The sequence below is a fragment of the Lytechinus pictus genome, unplaced genomic scaffold (assembly GCF_037042905.1).
Source record: "Lytechinus pictus isolate F3 Inbred unplaced genomic scaffold, Lp3.0 scaffold_277, whole genome shotgun sequence".
Classification (NCBI taxonomy): Eukaryota; Metazoa; Echinodermata; class Echinoidea; order Temnopleuroida; family Toxopneustidae; genus Lytechinus; species Lytechinus pictus.
In genome coordinates this window covers 15,001-20,000 of record NW_026974396.1, presented here as the reverse complement: position 1 = coordinate 20,000, position 5,000 = coordinate 15,001, and positions in this window count along the sequence as shown.

Below are 5,000 nucleotides of genomic sequence, written 5' to 3'. Positions count from 1 at the left end.
GAGGCGCGGGCGATCGGGCTCCCTTCTGTTTCCCTCTCGTGCGTTGCGATCCCGTGCTTCCTGGCCGGACCGCGTGGGCCGTCGGTCTCTCCGGCGTTCTCTACCAACCGACTACCCCCGGCCGGCGGGCGCGGGGGGCGTACGTTGCGGCTATGGGGCGCAGCCCTCTTCCCCAGCCACCTCTCTCCATCCATGCCAACCTTGCCTCGCCTGGCCGCAAGGACCTCCCGGGGTTCCGTGGACGACCGGGGTTCTTCTTGCGGGCCGGTGCGAGGGCCTCATGCCTATAACGTAGTACTACGTGTGTTTTTCACGAGAGTGCTCGATCGCTCGAGACCACTCCCTCATATATCCTGCGGGTGGTCTGACACCCCTCCCCCTAAAACGACGCTACAACACGCGTTTCAATAGGGATTTTCGACCCTCCAGATCGTGCGCCAGTTCCTTTTTCCATTCACGGCGCTGTACAAAATCCTAAACCGGAAGTTGGCCCAAAAATCCGTTTTTTCTCCCGACGAGGGTGTTTTCAGCGGCCGGAGGGACCTTCCCATCGCCCGTCTCCGGCGGAGGGCGTCCGAATCCCGCTGAAGGGCGAAAAGCAGCCGAATTTCCAAGAAACACCCCTTCCCTATATATGTCTCCGGAGACCAAACACCCCTCCCCCAAAACACCCCTTATAACACGCGAGTCAATACGAATTTTACCCCGAATCCAGGCTGACACCGGACGAGAAGGCGTCGCAGCAGCGGAAGCCCGGCCCGGCGGCGGGTGGCCCGGCCGGCCGTGGGCGAACCCCGGACGCCGCGTCCGATGGTGCCCACCCGGGGACCCTGCTTCCCTCGAAGACCCCGTCTCCGCTGGAAAAAATCCGGTCAGCGGGCCCCCCGGCTCCTTCCCCGCCGTGTCCAGCCGCCCGGTCGAGGAGGGTGCCGCTGCCGGCCCGACCCGCCCGTGGAAAATCGAAGCACGGGCCCTGGCCGCCCCGGCACCCGGCCCACCCCGGGCAAACCCCGGACGCCGCGTCCGATGGTGCCCATCCGGGGACGCTGCATCCCCGGGTGACCCCGTCTCCGCTGGAAAAAATCCGCCCAGCGGGCCCCCTGCTCCTTCCCCGCCGAGCCCAGCCGCCCGGTCGAGGTGGGTGCCGCTGCCGGCCCGACCCGCCCGTGGAAAATCGAAGGCCGGGCCCTGGCCGCCCCGGCACCCGGCCCACCCCGGGCAAACCCCGGACGCCGCGTCCGATGGTACCCACCCCGGGGACCCTGCGTCCCCGCTTGACCCCCTGGCAGCAGGACGAAAGACCCCTCCCGATAAACACCGCTTACAACACGCAAGTCAATGCGAAATTCACACCGAGGGCGACACCGGACGACCCGACGGCGCAGCGGCGGAGGGCTCGGGCCGCCCTGGGCAAACCGAGGACGGCGAATCCGATGGTGCCCCCGCGGGGAGCCTGCGCCCTCGGACGACCCCGTTCTCGCGGGAAACAGTCCGGCGAGCGGACCCCCGGCCCCTTCCCCCGCTGTCGGCCGATCCGACGGTCAGAATCTCCTGCCGACTCCTGGCTGGGTGAGCGGGGGTGTCGGCTCGGCATGCGGGGCGCTGTCGGCCCGCTGCGTCGAGATCTGCCGGTCGGAATCGTCTGCCGACGCCCGGGTGGGTGAGCGGGAGGGTCGGCTCGGCATGCGGGGCGCTGTCGGCCCGCTGCGTCGAGATCTGCCCGTCACAATCTCCCGCCATCTCCTGCGTGGGTGAGCGGGAGGGTCGGCCCGGCATGCGGGGCGCTCTCGGCCCGCTGCGTCGAGTTCTGCCGGTCGGAATCTCCGGTGAGCAGCCAGAAGTGTTCACATACATTACAAAAAGGTACTGTGCTGCCTCCAAAGAGGTTTAAAATGCATGTGTGTTGTTTGCATTTCATCGCAGTTTGAAAATTTCCTTCCCATGATAATAGCATGAAGTATTAGCATGTTGAATCCCAAAAGAATTGAATTAGAGGTGTGTAATCAAAGTTTCATTGAAGGCAGTTCAGTATTTCAAAAAAAATCATTTCAGAATCAAGCATGAAGTAATGACACACTTTCCGAAAAACTACTGTATTGTGTCCAAAAAGATTTTAATCACACGTTGCAATCAATGGTACCTTTTTTAACAAAAAAAAAAAATAGTTACTGTATTACCACCAAAGAAAAATGTTCTAAGATGTGTCCACCCATCGCGTACAATTACAAATTTCATTCAAATAATCTGCATGTAGTATAATTCACATATCAGCTCCAAAAATCACTGCATTCCCCCTGTATTGTCTTATCAGCATTTCAGTATAGTGTAACAATTTCATTCGAACAGGAAGGGCATGACGTATTACCACATAAAATCCTGGCTGGCCTGGCCATCCTGTCGAAATAAAAATGAAATTATAAATTTAACAAAAAAAAGCCCCCGGCAGACAGAGTCCAATTCCATGGATCTGCCTCCGGGGGCCTGTCGGCATGCTGTTCGGATGTCTCCCGCTCTCAGGCCTCGGACAACTCTTGATTGCAAGAGCGACGCCCTGGCCTCGACGCACGGAGGACTGGCGGCCTGGACATCCTGTCGAAATAAGAATAAAGATAAAGTTTTTATTTCAGAAAAAAAGAAAAGCCCCCGGCAGACACAGCCCAATTCCATGGACCTGCCTCCGGGGCCCTGGCCGACTGGTGTTGGGCTGTGTCCCGCTCACGAGCCCCTGCCGAACCTCGGAGATCAAGAGCGGGTGCCTGGCCTCGACCTACGGGGCCCTGTTGGACTGGTGTTTGGGCTGGCTGTCGCTCAGGAGCCCCTGCCCACCTCGGAGAGGAAGAGCAGGTGCCTAACCTCGACGTACGGGGGCTAGTGGACTGGAGGTGAGCTGTGTCCGGCTCAAGAGCCGCTGCCCACCTCGGAGTTGAAGAGCGGGTGCCTAACCTCGAAGTACGGGGCCCTGTCGGACTGGAGGTGGGCTGGCTGTCGCTCAGGAGCCCCTGCCCACCTCGGAGAGGAAGAGCGGGTGCCTAACCTCGACGTACGGGGGGCTAGTGGACTGGAGGTGAGCTGTGTCCGGCTCAAGAGCCGCTGCCCACCTCGGAGTTGAAGAGCGGGTGCCTAACCTCGAAGTACGGGGCCCTGTCGGACTGGAGGTGGGCTGGCTGTCGCTCAGGAGCCCCTGAAAACGTCGGAGTGGAAGGGCGAGTGCCTGGCCTCGACGTACGGGGGGCTGGCCGACTGGAGGTGGGCTGGCTGTCGCTCAAGAGACCCTGACCACCTCGGAGTTGAAGAGCGGGTGCCTAACCTCGAAGTACGGGGCCCTGCCGGACTGGAGGTGGGCTGGCCTTCGCCCAGGAGCCCCTGCCCACCTCGGAGAGGAAGAGCGGGTGCCTAACCTCCAAGTACGGGGGGGCTGCCGGACTGCTGTTGGCCTGGCTGTCGCTCAGGAGCCGCTGCCGAACTCGGAGTGGAAGAGCGAGTGCCTGGCCTCGACGTACGGGGCCCTGGCCGTCTGGAGTTGGCCAGGGTGTCGATGCCGAGTCGGAGAGGTAGAGCGAGTGCCTGGCCTCGACCTACTGGGGCCTGGCCGTCGCTCAACAGCCCCTGCCGACGTCGGAGAAGTAGTGCGAGTGACTGGCTTCGACGTACGGGGGGCTAGCGGACTGGAGGTGGGCTGGCTGTCGCCCAGGAGCCCCTGCCCACCTCGGAGAGGAAGAGCGGGTGCCCAACCTCGACGTACGGGGGGCTAGTGGACTGGTGTTGGGCTGGGTGTCGCTCACGAGCCCCTGAAAACGCCGGAGTGGAAGGGCTAGTGCCTAACCTCGACGTACGGGGCCCTGGCCGACTGGAGGGGGGCTGGCTGTCGCTCAAGAGCCGCTGCCGACGTCGGAGAAGTAGTTCGAGTGACTGGCTTCGACGTACGGGGGGGCTAGTGGACTGGAGTTGGGCTGGCTGTCGCCCAGGAGCCCCTGCCCACCTCGGAGAGGAAGAGCGGGTGCCCAACCTCGACGTACGGGGGGCTAGTGGACTGGTGTTGGGCTGGCTGTCGCCCAGGAGCCCCTGCCCACCTCGGAGAGGAAGAGCGGGTGCCCAACCTCGACGTACGGGGGGCTAGTGGACTGGTGTTGGGCTGGGTGTCGCTCACGAGCCCCTGAAAACGCCGGAGTGGAAGGGCTAGTGCCTAACCTCGACGTACGGGGCCCTGGCCGACTGGAGGTGGGCTGGCTGTCGCTCAAGAGCCGCTGCCGACGTCGGAGAAGTAGTTCGAGTGACTGGCTTCGACGTACGGGGGGCTAGTGGACTGGAGGTGAGCTGGCTGTCGCTCAGGAGCCCCTGCCGACGTCGGGAGAAGTAGTTCGAGTGACTGGCTTCGACGTACGGGGGGGCTAGCGGACTGGTGTTGGGCTGGCTGTCGCTCAGGAGCCCCTGCCCACCTCGGAGAGGAAGAGCGGGTGCCCAACCTCGACGTACGGGGGGCTAGTGGACTGGTGTTGGGCTGGCTGTCGCTCAGGAGCCCCTGAAAACGTCGGAGAAGTAGTGCGAGTGCCTGGCTTCGACGTACGGGGGGGCTAGTGGACTGGAGGTGAGGGCTGGCTGTCGCTCAAGAGCCGCTGCCGACGTCGGAGAAGTAGTTCGAGTGACTGGCTTCGACGTACGCGGGGCTAGTGGACAGGAGGTGAGCTGGCTGTCGCCCAGGAGCCCCTGCCGACGTCGGAGAAGTAGTGCGAGTGCCTGGCTTCGACGTACGGGGGGGCTAGTGGACTGGAGGTGAGCTGGCTGTCGCTCAGGAGTCCCTGCCGACGTCGGAGAAGTAGGGCGAGTGCCTGGCTTCGACGTACGGGGGGCTAGTGGACTGGAGGTGAGCTGGCTGTCGCCCAGGAGCCCCTGCCCACCTCGGAGAGGAAGAGCGGGTGCCCAACCTCGACGAACGGGGGGCTAGTGGACTGGTGTTGGGCTGGGTGTCGCTCAACAGCCCCTGCCCACCTCGGAGAGGAAGA